The 17,586-nt window shown below is 36.8% G+C and overlaps 1 protein-coding gene across 1 annotated transcript in view; it reads right to left on the reverse strand.

The window, feature by feature from the left end:
• FIGN (fidgetin, microtubule severing factor) overlaps nucleotides 1-17,258 on the reverse strand; it is a 97,495-nt gene extending 80,237 nt beyond the window's left edge. Inside the window, exon 1 of the mRNA XM_074910694.1 lies at nucleotides 17,188-17,258. The gene's annotated coding sequence lies outside the window, so the exon portion shown is untranslated. The remainder of the gene's footprint in view (nucleotides 1-17,187) is intronic.
• Nucleotides 17,259-17,586: the final 328 nt, after the last annotated feature.

Raw genomic sequence — 17,586 nt, forward strand, 5'->3', positions numbered from 1 at the left:
TCGCCTGTCTGCAGTTTTATGGACCGGCCTCTTTTAATCAGATGAAACAATTAGGCCATGGTTACACTCTCTCTAGTTTCAAATGCATTACACTGAACTGTTTGACAGCGAAAGTATCCCCCTCACCCCAGCCCACCACCACCAAGTGACTCTGCATAATGCTCCCTACATGAACTGCTTTGTCTAGAGGAACTCAAAACTGCTTGTTGCTATCTGCTGCCATGAAGAACTGCACTGTAATTCACTAGATTGAAGTTGTTTTGTAAAATGGAGTTAACTGCTGTACGTGGAATTTCAGCACAGCAGATGGTTACCAATCATTATTTTCAATTTGTTTAGTTTCCAGCAATGGGGCTGGTTGGGAGGAGCAGTGAGGAGGACACGAAGGGGGAGAGGAGGGAGCAAGGTTAGACACACTGGCTTGCAATGCAAGCAGTGCTAGATGGCATAGCATTAAAAGGAGAAAAAAAAAAAAAAGTCTCTGCTCTGAACTGCAGCAAAGCTGAGCAAAAAAAAAAAAAAAAAAGGTAAAAAAATCAGATTTTATACATATAGATAAAGAAATTATTATACATTTAAAAGGGGATACTTACTGATCAATCATTCTCTGTTCAGGAGTTACCTTACATTTTAAATATTGGAAATGGACTTTAAAGTTTCCAAAGGTAAATTGTCTCTATTCACATTTTGCCATCATTCAAGTTTAAATCACCCTCTACGATAAGTGGATCAGTTGTTCAACTGGAAATGGAAAAGGAACCATTTATGGACAAGTGCACATGAACAGAAATTAAGCTGTAAATATCTGGGCTGGGCCATTATTGTAGTCCAGAAACATCTGGGGCTGAAGCTCAGGCTGGGCCCCACTCCTGTGTTCAGGTAATTGCTTAGGTGATTTATAACTTACTATTTCTAGTAAAAATGGTTTAAAGAGAAATTTGGAGGCTGAATTCTAAAATAAAGATGGCCTTGCTCTTGCTTTCATTTGTTCAGGAGGAAAAAAAGAAAAAAAAATCCTTTACAGTTTTTTTCCCCTCTCCTAGGTTTATCAGGTACAATGTTCCGCTGCAAGGACAAAATTCACACTTTTCTAAATTCAGACCAGAGACATGACACTTACCCTTCCAGCAACAAAAACTGGAGACCATCCATTCAGCTTATATTTGAGTTGCTCGGTGTTTTAATACTTTCCATCAAAATTAATTTTGGATTATTTTTCCCACATAACCACTTTTTTTAAAAAAAAAATCCTGTAAACTGTACCGGTCCATTTACAACACATTCACTTGTCCCTGCTATTTTGATTCATCTGAGAATTGGTTAGCTCTGCCTGCCACCATGATGCCATGGGTGATGTTGGCTGAGGCCCTCCAGTAGGCACCTTACCAGCACCCAGAAGGGACCACAGGCACCATGTCCTTCACAGGGACATTTCTGGCTCTAAGACTTGGCTCCCTCCACCCACTTCAACACAGCCTGAATTTTTTGGCTATCAGAACAAGCTGTAAAAGCCACCCACTCGACAGGAAGATAAAGGCCCAGGATATTGGGGTTTGGAGGACAAGAGTAAGGGCTATGCTTGGATGATACCAATCCTCTACTGGCAGTTAAGAGAAAAAGACTACTCTCTCCCAGGCAGAACAGCAAGGACAGTCTCTGACTGTAAACAACTCTGTCATCAAAAAACTTGGTTATTTAAGACTGACCAGATACCCTAACTATATTTCCAACCCTTTTCCATGACAGCTAAAGCTTATTCTAAGAGTACCCCTAACCCTGCAGAGATTAAGTCTGTAAAGGGGTTAATCATGCTGCCCTCCAGGTGTTACACATCCTTTTTTATTGAGGTTTCTGTTATGTTGGGCAGTTTACTGCACAGCTCCAACATGCAACACTGAAGGAAGGAACAAGTTTGCAACCTGGGTGTATGCCAAGGTTGAAGGGACACACTAGTGACTGTCTCAGCCCCTTGGGAAAAAGTGGATTAGATGAATCACAAAACAACGTCACCATTACTTCTCCAGTAAGTTAACTATCCATTGGCCACAGGTGATCAAGACATAAAAAGTATGACCTAGCACTTTCACAGATCATGATCTGTCTTGGAAATTTTTTTCCCCCTGCATCTCCATAAACTGCAATTATCCTTAGACCAACAAAAACTCTGACATTCTGAGGCAATGGAAAATTTTGCAGATGGGTTTGCATCAGCCTAGAAACATAATAAATCTTCCAAACTGTTCATGGGTTATTGTAAAACTCCCCCAACAAAATCTGGTCCAGTATTATCTGTAAAACAGATACCATACACTTCATAAACCAAACAGGTTTTTGGTTTTGTTTCTGCCTTTTTTTTTTTAAATTACTTTTAAAGAAAAAGGTTGGAAAGCTAAATGGGAATTGAGCATAGATCTCCTAATTATAGGCCAGGTGACCTACAAAATAACAAAACCCAATCCCTTTAACTTTTGTTGGATTCTTTCTCAGTTTTTCCTTATGTTGTACTAAAATGTAGAAACTCAGCAATGCAGTTAAGCTTCATGGCTCAACAATAAATGTGCAGCTAGAATGCTACATTCTTGCAATTAAAAAACAAAGTTTGCCCAGAGTAACGGCCTATCTGCTCAACTATACAGAGGATTTAATGAAGTCATCAGCGGGAGATACTTTTCCTCCTTCTAAAGTGTCATGCTCCAACCACATTTCAATTCAAACTGGCAAAATTATATTTAAAAATGCTCAAGCAGAAAGTGCCAAGTTAAACTAGCATACTTTCAGGAAAAGTTTTATATTTGGTTAATCACACCCCATGTGACAAAATTCTCTTAAAACCCTCAACATACTCACATTCTTAGACCAAAACTAAACTATGAATTGAGGCATGACTTAATTTATGGAAAAAGATCCAAGAATACTTGATCTTTTGTCCTACATCAGTAGACCTATGGAAAATTTGAAACAGGCTATCAGATTAATTTGAATTATTGGAAACCTGCTGATTTCTAATGGTGATATACTGGCGTAGAGAACTATAGTCAAACATTTTAACTGGAGAACAAGTATGACTTTACATGAATATCAGTGTTAGTAACAATAGTCCATAGGAGGACAAAAAGCTGTAATATGGCGTTTCCTGAGAGAAAAGGGTCAAGCAATTGAACCTAGGCAACTGGAGTAGGGTTAACTGGGTTTAATCCCACCTGAATTATTTATTATCTAGATTTTAGTACATAATAAATTTTAGTACTTAATTTTGCAAGTCTCAAATATTGTGCACTTCTATAGCCTTTACTACAGTAAAGAGCAGTGTATACCTAAAGAAAGATTTCTACCAGGTGAAGAAATAACTGTGAGTCCCATGATTATACCATAGTGGATCTGAGTATTTATTTTAATAAAGATCACCACTAGAGGGAAGAGAAAAAAAAAGATAACAGCATAATAAATACAAAAGCCTTCCCCTCTGTTAAAAAAAAGGCAAAGAAAAGGAAAGCAAACCCCTTACTGTAGCAAAACTCCAGGAACAACGAGGAATACACACAGATATTTTATTATGCAATGCAAATGGTATTCTCTCTGTAGGTGCCAGCATTAAAAACTTATGCAGATGGCTGTGCAGGTGAGGATCTGGCAGAGGAGGTTATTGGTGTGCCCTCTAGAGGCTGGATGTCTGGCCAAAGCAGCTACTAAAATAGAGGAAGCTACCAGAACTAGATCTGTAAGCAGTGCTTACTCTTTTTATTTTTTTAAAGCATATTTTATGTACTGTGAGACACTGTAAGTATTAAGCAAACCAAACCTCTATAGGATTCCTGTCAAGTATAAATACATGCATAAACACAAGATATAATTGAAAAAGTCTTTGCTTAATGAGCTCATGGGTGCTTTGGCACAGTGCATAAAATGTAGATTTGAAATTTTAAGATGTTATATCAATTCCCACAGTTGGGCTTTGGAATCAAAATTTAAAAAATAATCTCTTCAGCATCAGTTCAGATTGAGGTTACTCTAACATGGAGCCACACCCTACAAATAACAACGATAAATTTTCTTACCACCCACCTGTGTACTCATAAAATGTGGATCTTTTTAAAGGCAAAAATATCTCAGGGTAAAACCAGAGTCAAATTTTGCATTGGCAGTAGGTAAAATATACCTAGTCAATCATGCACTAGTTGATTAGCACTTAATAGCTCAGCCCAACAATCATATCAGCAAGTGGAATTTGGTGCACTAACGCAAATGGATAGATTTTTTTTTTCTTAAATCATACGTGATTTTTATCCTTATTATCTTACAACTGCAGCAAGTAAGTCTTATTACAGCTAACTAGGAAACAAACTTGCTTGCCTGAAATCCAGCATTGAACTATCCATGACACTTTAGAAACCATACACTAGTAAATTATATTACAATGTAAGAGAAATCCCTCCTGAAAACAGTTATCCTATAAGAAACATAGATATACAAGGTTTCACTTCTTTCAGTGCCTTTTTACCACATAATGAACATATTAATAGCTATCCAGTCACAGTCTTTTGCTTAAAATATTTACAAAATACTCCAATTTGATACTGGTTGGTATATATAGTAAAAGGAAAGATCACAAGGAAAATAGTTATTTTCACCTCTAAAAAGATAGTTAAATGATAAATTAACATCATTAATGAAAACCTCATTATTGCAACTACACAATACTATCGTGCCTATTCATACTTAATTTTCTTGTGGAAATTACATTATACAGCACAGCATATAATCGGTTCTGATTGGGGGTAGGAAAGAACCAGTCGTTAACTATGACTAAAATGACCAGTTTTCCAGTGCAGTTGCCTTCTAATTAAATCTAAGTGTGGAGCACAGTCATTGAGATACGCTATAATGATTTGCTTGGAAGTATTTTTCCCTTTTGTTTTTTCCCCAATGCTTATCAGAATACCTTACACCTTTCAAAACTAGAGCAGGAAAAAAAAAACAAAAACAACCAAAAAAACCCAGCTTCTGGCAGATGCCATGCCAAGGCAAGTATTACTCACCATCCTTCCGCCCACATTCGGGAATGCAGCTCATCTATTTCTTAGCGCTTCCCACTAACAGGTACTAACTCAAAAGCTCAGAACTGTACCTCAATTGCTATTTCAAAAATACAAGCTTCTTAATGACAAACTAGACTGCCATTTTATTAGCAGCAAAACATACAGTTATAGTACTCAATGCTGCATCAAGCTACAGTGATTCCTGTGTTTGCTGTTAGCTGTTGGGTATTACACCCAAACCCAGTTCTGCTCCAGAACAGCTTCCAGCTGAGCATCCAACAATGCCAGTACTGTACCCACAAGCAGATATCCAGAGAGCCTGGCACCCCAGGAGCATATTAAGTGGGCACAAGTTTCTCATCAGTTTATGGTTAGTATTTTCTATAAGATCAGACTTAGAGAAGAAATAACTTATTATATCAGAGTCTCTTATCTTTACAATGAAAGACTGTAGGTCACCTGGTAGAGGACACAACAGATATTAAAGTGATTATAGCCCTGATCTTAGTCAGAAGATAGAATTACATGTGTGTTGGTAGAGATGTCAGTAAGACTACGCAAAATGGACTTTCCTGGTTTTTTAGAAGCACAGTATCTCTACATTTACTATATTTCAAATACAGTTTCACAGTGCCAGGGTAAGACCAAGAGGCTGAGAACGGGACAGGAGGGCTGGGGGGTGCAGGCAGGCAGGCAGAGTAGGCCACAAAATGACTGAAAAGCCAGGAAGAAGAGCTTCTATTTCTCTGCTATGGGTTTATATCAGCCAGGCTTAAATAATGGTATTGTAAATTGAGGCCCAGGGGAATTTGGAGCATACAAGTGAGCTTTTGTTCACCAAACCCCAAAAGGTATGTGGGAGATTTGGGGGTTTGTTTCCATTTAAATGGCATATATATTTCTAAACCATAACTTAAGCTATTTTGCTCTATTTATTGTATAGCCTTACTGATCCAGTACCTGTTATGAAAAATACTTTTCCTAGCCAATATAGTGAAAACTCTTTAAAGTAACAATTATCTGTTACTGTACTTGGCACTTGCATTTACTTCCCTTCAGAACTTTTGAACAAGGAAGAAAACATCAAATCTAATGTTATAAAGCTCACAGAGGAAAAAAAAAAAAAAAAGCAAAGGTTGGGGGGAAAGCAACGGAGAAAGAGGAACACAGCTAGAAGTCATTTGAAGGGATGCAAGTTTTCTAGTGTAAACACAGGAACTAATTAGTATGTTGTGATTTTTAAAATTCTGTTATCAGAAGACAAAATAGAAATCTGTACTGGTATACTGCACTGGTGAACAAAAATGTAGGCACATGCATAAGCCTCTACTCCCTCCTCCCAACAGACATGCACAGATACAAAATCAGTTTAGTCCCCTGTAAAAAGGTTTATCTCCTGTAAATATATATTGGGATTTTAGGTGTACTTTTTCACACTGTAAGATTTCTATACAAAACCAGTTTAATCTAACTCCTTCTGATTATTATTAGAAACTCATTATTTGAGGACATCTATCTTTATAGTAGCTATAGACCATTAAGGAGCACAATGCCCATAATTGTTTAAAAAAGCCAGGGTGGGGTGGGTGAAGGGAGAAGAGGAGGAGGAAGAAGGTAACTAAGGGAGATTTTGCAATTAGAAGAACACCATCCACTCTGTGTTTTATTCCTTGAAACACTTAACACAGTAACAAACTGAGTTTGAAGTTTCCTCCATCCAAAATCACAAATGAGTCACTCATTATACCTTTACGTAACACAAGTATTTTTGTCCTAACGAATATAAAATGTGTTCTTACAACCACCAGAAAAAAAATCAGAAGCCCTATTTACTCTATCATACTGCATTGATACCTCAAGAGGGAGATTGAAGTATTTAAGTACAAATAAAGCTAATGCCTTCCATTTTCTGGGGAAATTCCTTATAACACCCATAACCTGGCTTCTAAGATTTGTTGCACATATGCATATCCAAAGTCAATACAAATTGCAGGGACTTTACGCCTCTGATAAATGAGCACCCAAAAGTGGAAACCTGAATTGCACTTGCTGAGATGCAATACTATTCGTGATGTTATCTCAGCCACTCAGAGCCTTCAAGCTCAAGCTGCAGCTGTTGTAGCAGCTCTGAAACAGAAAGGAACAGTAACTTTAGCCAAAAACGACTTGCCTGTCATGAATGAAAGTAACGACTTCTACTATCTCTAAACAGCTGACATCTTGGGGGTGGGAGAAAGAAGTGTGTTTGCTAATTACACAGTGACAAAACATCTTTCCTTAATTAGTGGTGAAAATTATTACGCCAAATGAATACTAGTGTCTGTTTGTCTGTTATTCTGTACCATATGGATAATCTGATCAATGACAGAAAAAATATCCCATTATAACTCCAAACATTTCTAACTAGTGAAAACTTTAAAGTGTCATTCATTAAGGCGCTGGTTATTTGCAGTCTCTACAAGCACATAATGAGATATATTTTACCTACATCTAACTTTAAAATAAAATCTTTGAAAAGCTTGAAACAAAGGCTTCTCAAACTTACTTAACTATGTGTCTCAACAAAGACGTTCTCTGCATATTAAGGTGTGCCTTTGATATATAACTGATGCACTGACATATGCTAGGGGCCAAATAACGAGAAGTGCTTCATACCCCCGTTACATAGGATTTACTACCAGCTTCAGCTCTCTACCAACACTAACATTAATCTGAATAATAGATTAAATTTCTCAATAAAACTACCATAGTATCATCTAAATTAATGTTACTGCTAAAGTTTTTAAACTGAAAGCAGAAAAATACACCAGTCTTGTAGCATAAAGAATGCCTACACAGGAGTATGAAATGAAATGAATTAAAGTCAAACAAGAAAATGAAAATCAATGATTAAAAAAGGTTAACCGATGCATGAACAGTTTCCAAAATATATTTATTTCAGCCCTTATCGAAGGCAAAGAGTAAGAAATAAAGAATTATCAGAAATTCTATAGAGACACGGAAAATTACTATCTTTAAAATAGAATATCTGCCTATTTATAGTATGTTCAATACAGCATCAGCATGGATATGTAGTTAACATAAAGATGCAGATCTAGCACTAGTAAACACAAAAACACTTATTTTTGTAAATTAAGTGTACATTCGGCTGAAGAGTTAGCAAAATTCACAGTCTCCTTTGATATTAAAAATAACCGAATCTTGCTAGATTAAACCCAGCAATTTTCTGACTGAATGGGGAAATCCAGTTCACAAATTATCACAGGTGACTTTAAGCCTATATTACTTTCATAAGAAACACATATTTGAATTTCTCTATTTTAATCATGCAGATGACCTATCAGTTAAAGATCTTCAGCAAACTCCGTAAGTATTTTAAAGAAAACAATTTTATAGAGTGCAGGAAAGGATTCATAAAAACATATTGTCCAAACTGAGTTTGCATACAGCAACACTGCACTATTGTTTTAGAGCTGCAAGAGGAAACAGAATTGTGTTCATATACCGAGTGCATTTCTACAGTACTGTATATACTGATGTGGTCCACAAATGCCAACAACAAGGGACTGAAAATAGAATCAATTCTTTTCCTTCTCAGAAACAATCTTGTAAGCATCTGAGTTCCCAAAGACATAAAAGAATAGTTACTTTTCTGAGATCTTTTGATATCGCTCTTCATGGTGGAGCTATCCACGAGTGACGGGAAAGATCTCTTTTGAAAGTAAATGGTGCGCCTTCAAGTATGTTCAGATACATCTTTGCTGTTCCTTTCTATGTTTCTCAAGTTTTACTTGAAAAGGATGCTTGATTTTTAAAAATTTTGGTTTAGGTATCACAATGGGATACCTTATATCAGTCAGTGCTTGCAAACTTTATTCTTCCAGCATAGGAGCCAGCTGTTTCTGTGTCAACACAAGAGACTGAAATAATCAGATAGGTCTAAAGAAGACAGAGGACATTAACCTGCACTTTCTCAGAATCTGTGATGAGTAAGTTCATACTTTCAACATGACTACACTGAGCTGTAAGTTACATAAATAGCTACTTTTCATCTAAAACTACAGCTATTACAGAAGTTTGTATAGCAGGGCTACCATTTTGTAATATTTTAAAAGTCAATATTGATACTATTATCAGGGATTAATAATATCTGCATATAACTTTATCATTCCCATCCACCCTCTGCTGTCACTCAGCAATATAAAGTACTTGTTGGTTCTTCCCCTCACCATGTCTCCAGAAGAAACGTACACACGGTAACATCTGTTGTACCGACTAGGAATATTTTTGCAGTAGTACAGTTCTCATAGTTTTATTAAGTGATAATTCAAGCTCACTGTATAAGTGCTTTTTTATTAATGACTTGTATGCTAGAATGGAGGAGACAGAAGAGGAGAAACTTCTCAGAACAGAGATGTTATTTCCAACATATTAAAAGGCAAACAGCAGTTGTTCTAAATCAGGCAAAAAAAACCCTTGAATGAGGATGAAGATACATTCCTGCCACAAACCCCTGCAACCTACCAGGTCCAGCCCCTTCTCCATTGTCTTCACAATATTCATTTTCAAATTCCATTCAGATTAGCAGGAGTTAGGCAAATATGCATTAATGTGTCCCTTAAGTATTTTATCACACTGAAGATGGGAAACAAAAAGTTTAATTATGACCCATACTGAAGAATCATTCATTCAGACCCTGCTTAATTAGATGTGAGACAGCTATCTTAGATCATGAAGTTTGACCACAGTATGCTCTTACTGCTACAGTATTAATGCAAATAAGATACAGATTACTGAGACCAATTTATCATCACCAATCTATAACCAGCTTGACACATGCACACATTCAAAAATATCACACAAAATAAATTGTGGCATACTTCTTCATGCGTTGAACAATTCATATACAGAAAATGAACCATATGCTTCAACAAAGACTACGTGACACATTAAAAGTAGAATACAAAAGGGTTAAAAACAGATAACAAAAAATCCAAGCAATACATGATTTCAAGGAACCTGGAGCAAAAATGGACTTGCATCAAAGTGTGCTATCACATCAAAATAATTTCAGCATTTTTGTCCACATCACTTTCAGGATATTTAAAATTTAACTAACAATGTACTAGCAGTAGCTGCACTATACTTTAAAAGAAATGAGAAAATAGTTTCTCAGTGATGGTTAAATAATATGACTGGTAATTGCTATTTCAGTGTTTCATGGCACATCAGACTACACGTTTAATACAGTATTATAAAAAAATTTTTAAAAATTAGTGACGTGAGAGTCATCTGTAGTTGTGTTATTTTTAATTTTAGCTGAGAAAAAGATAAAACTTTTTTCCATATGCAGAAAAACAGTTTAAAGAACAAAGTTTTATTCCATTATTTAAATATAGTAATGCATAGCTGTTCTTTTTATTGTATAAATACAATAGCCATTGTAGTAAGGAGTGTTGCTTATATGATTAAACAGATAGTTCAGTATTATGATATGTTTGACAGGTACTGTTACTAGCACTATAGGAGCAGACATACAATATTGTTATTACCATACTGTGTGTGCCGATACCTCATAGCAATATAACTCAGCAAAAAGGAAGCACAGACTCCGCATTTTCATCAGTGCAGACATCTCAGTATGCTCTTAATCAGCGGTGCTTTCTGCGGGTTACACTTTCTAGTATTCTTCCCATTCTCAAACTGACCTGTCAAAGCCCAATATTCCCCCCAGATTCTCAAGACTTTGGTAACCAAGACTGACCAACTACTTCTCTTTACATTTTACCCTCACCTGTCACAAAGTGAGACCAACATCAACAGGTATTTAGAAGGAATAGTAGTGAAGTCCACTTGTATTTAGTAGGTTGCTGCAAATACAAATTATCTTCTAAGAAACATAATATGTATTACATGCATTCTCTTTAACATGCTGATCAGGGGGGTGGCAGGTACAATTATTAAAGGACTGAAAGCCTTAGATTTCCTTTGACCTCCATTACAGTCTAGGACTCTCTGCTCCTTGAAGGATAAGATTGTATTTGTCGAACCTATGGTAACATATTGCAAGTGGATTTTCTCTGTTCTTCTGTGTTAGCTATCATACTTTAAAGGAATCCAGTTTCACTATGAGAGATGTATACGTTCTTTTGAGATTCAGAGATTTTTCTTTTCTTTTTTTTTTTTAAGAAAAAAGAAAAATTGAATGATCTTAAGGAATTTTCTTGATGCTTGCATTTCTCACACACTCTATAAAAATATCATTGGCATAGGGTGAAAAGGTCGCATGCCTCACAGAAATGGAGCCAAGTACTCCAGTAAGGTTTTTCACCTGGAAAATATCCCTATAACTAAATCTGCGTATTGGAAATTTTTTATTATTATTTTAGCAACAAAAAAAACGTCAGGCCTTTTCCCAGCCTAGAGTTCCCTGTAGTGATCTTTCCCATAAGGAAGATAAGTTTTCACTTAGAGGATAGCATCTCTAGCAGCAAGAGTTTAATACTCTGCAACAATATCAGGGATACACCATCCTGAATTTACAGCTCTTCAAATTACTTTTATAGCTATACTGTTCATTTTGGATCAGATGCTTATCTAAAATTCCATATATTTTGGTAGCCATAATATCTGATTTAAAACAGCCTCCAACAACCCAAAGAACAGTACTAAAAAAAAAAAAAAAAAAAAAGCTACCAAAAAAACCTCCAACACAGTGGGCCAGATTCTGGGAGCTGTAAATTACTGTAGCTCTTTAAAGCTAAACTATTTTATAGCAGCTAAGGATCGGGCCCAATGTGCACAACTCCAAAGTTGATTTTTTTTTTTTTTTTCACCTGCATAGTGCTTTGCTTCTCAGCTGCTCTGTTAATAACACATGAGAATTTTTAATTGGTTTATCCCAAATTCTTTTTACACTTACTTTTTATGCCTTTGCTTATCAATGACTCAGGAGGTGAAAAAAGTGCTGATTGATCAATTAATCAAGCTTTACTGACATACATACAGTACTCCTCAATACTTCAGAAATGCCTGCAGAACAATTTATTCCAATCATAAGATCAATGAATCAATGTAAAACCCCGGTAATTAAATTTATCAACTCAGTATCAATACATCTGGCACTTTATGAAAGTATTATGTGAAGTTTGTTCTCTTAAGGGATATATTGATTGAGGGCAAAGAGCCAGATATTTCTATTATTAGATCTGGGAATGCTAGATCAAAACTCAAGTCTGTTATAAACAACATACAAATGTTTCGTATACACAGATCTCATGCTGATTCTGTACCATTAAACCCACTCCTAACAAGCAGATAAGCCTATTAATTGATGATTAAGACTACAGGAAGATCAGTCATATTCGATGCTCCTTGTACGCATTCATTGAACAAACATATTGACAGGAACCGTACAGAATCATTTTCCTCTAGGAATTATATTTTTTAAAAAGAAGGAGAGCATCTAAACAGAAGCAGATTTCAAACCTTGTTCATGCAGCATAAAATAGCCTTAATTAATTAAATTTTGAAACTAAAGCTTTGCAGTCTGAAAAAGATTATCACACCTCTCTCCATCATATATAGTAGTCATTAATTGAAAGGTGAACAATAAAGCCTAAAGATGACACATCTGATAAGAGCCATATTAAAAATCAAAACAAAGAAACAAAAACATCATCCAAGTGTTTTACAGTTCAAAGGGCTAGTATACAAACTATTCTGGAATATATTTTCAATTGCTATCCCTTACTACATACGCATAAGCAAGTAGGACACAGAAGTTTATGAAGTGCCATTTCATCAGTTATAAGAAAAAGAGTAATAGGTTTTTTATATGAAGAAAAAAAGAAATAACGAAGCAAAACAAAGATTTTTTTTTTGGCTCTGCTTAAACAAAAAAAAAGTCTTAACAGCTAATGACATGAGGCTGTCATTTTTTACCATGAATTGTATGATGAAGATATCAATAACAATCCAACTGTAGTATTTTAAAAATACTGCTAGAATAAGAGAAGCAACCATCCCTGTGCTTTCACAGATGTTGCAATAAATAAAAACAATTTGATTGAGTACTGAAGATATGTTATTATGAAGGGGGGGAAATAACAACAAAACCCCCAAACCCACCAGATTCGTGTAGGAGTCACATCCTGTTACAAACATCAAACAACAATGAGCCTTTATTACCATGCTATGATTCCTTCATTTCAAACATGATTAATTAGCAAGTATAACACTCACCAAAACTCCCACCACGCTGCTGTTTGCTGCCTATTTGCAAATGGGTCTCTATCAAGTATCCATAAGCTGTATTAGTCTCATTTATGACACTGAAGAAAAGAAGTCAAAGCATCCTGCTTTAAGGAAGATTTCGCTCATACCTTAGCCAAAAAGAAAAGAAAAGAAAACAAAACAAAACCCCAGCAACAAACACACATGAAAATCCTCTTTCATCAAAGGGATTCCTTGATAATCCAAACACAAACTTCATGCAAAATTAAAAACTTTTCTAAAAAGTTGCTAAGCAATTCAAATGGTTGAAAATAAGTAGAGATAAAAGATCAGTTTAGTTTTGGTTTGGTTTTTTTTACTCAAAACCTCAATTTTACATTCGATTTGAAATACACTGCTTCTGTTAAGAAAGAACGTGTGGTTCCTATGTCAAAATGGAAACAAAAAAAAAGGATGAGAAGGGGAAGACACACTTAACAGAACTCTTAACATGTTTTAAGCTGTACAAACAGATATCTTCAAATGTACCTTACTTGCAATAAACATTGCGTTGGCAGTAAAAGAAACTTTGCTTCACGGGGAGGAGAGGTGGAAACTGAGATTACAAATACATAAGAAGAAACAAGACTGAGATGAGAACAAGAAAACCTGAAATTGCCTTCTTAAACTGAACTCTATAAATACCATCACAAAAACAATGGAAAAAGGTTCAATTTGGAAGCAACAGATGTATTCACAAGCAAGAAAATATCACTGATGAAATAATGCACTGACATACAGAGACGATCTTTAAAAATATGAAAAGAGATGCCTGTGTGGCAAAGCTAAAGTTTCAACATGAAAATAAAAATTAGGCAGAAGATCCGATACCTCCTTGGTTTACCAGCTCTGTATCACAGATACTTGATGATTTTGTCACGCCCAGAGCAGAGTCATTTTAAAGTGTAAATCGGTCCTACTCTCTCCAGCTTTTTCAATTTTAGAAATTTGGGATCAAAAACATCAAAGCAGCTTCCACTTCGGACCTAACTTTTAGAGGATCAATGTGACAAGTCACTGCTTGATAGATGTTTCTCTTGATAAACGACTTGTTCAAAAGAGACATTGTAGCTTTCATTTCCTGACCACAACACACTTTTAATTTGCAACAGCAGAGCTGCTCGAGTGTGACTAGTTCCCACTTTCCAGCCTTTCAGGATTGTGGCACTGTCAGGCCACATACATGGGCAAAACAAAAACTCAGAAAGAGGTGCATCCTCAACAAGAATTGTAGCAAAACTTTTCTTCGAACAGGAACCTGATTACATATGATTTCTCCTAACAGTGGGCTTTTAAACCCCCCTCCCAACTACCTTCAATCCCTAACATTTTATGGAAAGGGAAGAAAAGAAGAGAAATCATATTTGGAAATATATACTTAAGTACCATAGAATATATATAGCTGCCTAATAGTATCATGTTTATTACACACATATATATATATATATTACTGGTACTATAATTATTATTATTATCTGGGAATCGCATTTAACAGTCCAAACCGTCCACACCATCCAATTTCAGCTCTCAGCATACTGTCCGATTCCCGATTTAAAATTTATAAATGTAATATCCTCCTCATCACAAGCAGCAGTCCAATCTGCTCTGAATATATATTACAGCTTTAACATCACAGAGGGAAATCTCCCATCTGGCAATCACATTCGCTCCAACAGCTCTAGGAAGAAAAAAAAAAAAAATGTTCCGTTCTCGCTCACTCACTCTCCTCCTTAAAACATTTCTCAGGGCAAATTATGTGCATCTAAAATAAACAGTTGCCTTATTGATCGCTTCAAAGTCAACAAGTTCTAAATGCAAAATGCAATCAAATCATTCCCATCATATAGCACCCGGGATATGTTTAGCAATATAGTCACCTACAGCACCAAAATAGGAGTGTACATTGTGCAACTGCTCTCTCAATTTCTTTCTTGCATTCAGATATGTTATTACGAGAGATCATCAGCCACACATGCCAGACCTCCCCCTTATCCCAAACACACACACACACACACACACTCAGTCTCTCTCCTAGGGTCTTCCTCCATCCTTATTTGTTGCTACCACACGCAATTAAAAGTGAACGTACCCTCTTTTTGGTTGCACAAAACAGACTAAATAGTCACTTCCGTTGTTAGTTCCTTAGCCTTAATTGCATACCTAGAGGTGCACCTACTGCACCACAACACCTATTGAAATTCCCCACGCTCCATTTTATCTGACTTTTTTGGAGGAAGGGGTGGCATGGGGGGCTGGAGAGTGACCGTTAAAATGAAGCCAGTTTCAACACCTGATTATTTCATTCTGTTACACATTGAGAACAGAGCAGTAGGAACCAGACACTTTCAAACTAAGCTTAAAATACCACTTATTAAACAGTATTAGACATTCGACCACAACAGTAATTTTGTTTGTTTACATGCAAACCAGTCCCTCACCCCACATCAGTTAAAGCCTCTAGCAGATGATTACACTGAAAGTAAAAGAGGGAAAAGCAGCTGAAGTTCAAATAAATACTCAATCATTATTAGTTTGCAAAAGAAAAATATGCATTTTAGGCACGCACATATGAGTATATAGACGTATAGGTGTATATATTCATTGCTACGCATTTTCGCCTTCTCCAGTCACCGAGTTTTACTAATTTACATACCATTGGAGTTCAGTGGTGTATATAGTGCACTGCTAGTAACATGCAACTTTAGGTTTTACAACTGAGATCAATACAATGGACAAAACTAATGCTATAATCGAAGCAAAAATGATAAACAAATGATAGCAAGAGAAAAAAATGCTTATATATACAGAAATTAAAATATACTATCAAACATTAGGTATTTATTACAAAATATTTGCATGCAGAGTCCTCGGTGTGTTATCATGCTATTTAAATTTGTCTTTGCTATTTAGATGCAAAGGAAGTAGATCCCAAAACGGACATACCATAAACACTGGTGCTACTGATCATTTCTTGCTGGCAGCACAAAAAGCTGAATTGGATTTTTCACAAGCAGGAATTCCAAAGGTTGCTTTTCATTAAAGCCACTTTTCCTCTCAGCTATCAAATGTCACTGCCTTGAAACGTGGGCCCTTTCGTCAGGTATTCATTTAACCTACATGCATATAATTAAGTGGGAAAGCAACATCAACAAAAAGGGGATCTCAGATCACAAGAGAAGAAAGAAAGGGGGAAAAAAAAGCACATGACCAGGAATGCAAGTCCATGTCAATTTCACTCACTCCCATTGAAACTAACAAGAGCTCCAGGGAGGATAGTAATAGGATCAGTGGATTGTATATACCATTAAATTATACATCTTTCTCTCCCTTCCGAGCCAACAATACGCCCACCACGCTGTACCCCCTCCAAGATGATGTGCTTACATTTTACTGCAACAGCTCCTCTGACATATTCGTGCCCCCCCCCCCCCCCAGCCGAGACACAGCAATTTAAACCTAACTTTTGTTTTGCGAGATTCTTATTTGCACTTATTTGCTCAGAAGTTAGTTGCCTCAAAGTCCAGCCCCGCGTTACCTGCGGTTTATTATTTTCAATGCAACTTAAAAATAAATCCAATTAGGAGGAGGAGGAGGTGGGGAGGGAGCTTGCAATCGCGAACTCTTAATCTGCCTACTATTGTTGGCAATGATCAAGGAGGAAAAACCATGCACTGCGATTGTATATCTGTACTTTCCAGACTACGATTAGGAAAGCAGACCGGAGTGTTTAGTATCAGAAAACGACTGCAAATTAGGCAAAATATTTAGGGCACGAGCAAGCGATTAAAAAAATACGCGGCAGTCTCGGAGAGCTTTAAGATTAAATAAAAATTAAAACGGTGGTAGGAAGACTAGGAGAAAAAAAAATTCCTCTTACCTGGAGATTTGGTACAAGAACCCGATAGGTTAGAGTAGCATCGATCCGATGTGTTTGCTGATGAATGGGGGCTCGGGTTAAGTGAAGGTGCCTATGATTTGAAATCATTCCAAGTTTTTGAAGGGAAGACTGACTGCAGCCTCTGCCATGTTGGAATTTCAAACCCAAAACAGCTGCTTTGCAAGGAGCCAGCATGCCAGCAGCTGGACGCCTGCGCAGAGCGCCGCCGAGCCAAATTCAAATCACTTTCACGCGAAGAGCCAAAGATCAGTTTTCAAAGGGGGAGCGGCGCGGGGGGCGGGGGCGCTCCGCGGCCCTGCGTGCCGGGGCCGCCGCTTCCCGCGGGGGGCGGCGGGGCACCCGCGCCGCGGTCCCGCTCCCGCTCCCCGGGGCGGCGGG

The sequence above is a fragment of the Athene noctua genome, chromosome 7, assembly GCF_965140245.1.
Source record: "Athene noctua chromosome 7, bAthNoc1.hap1.1, whole genome shotgun sequence".
In the NCBI taxonomy this organism is placed as follows: domain Eukaryota; kingdom Metazoa; phylum Chordata; class Aves; order Strigiformes; family Strigidae; genus Athene; species Athene noctua.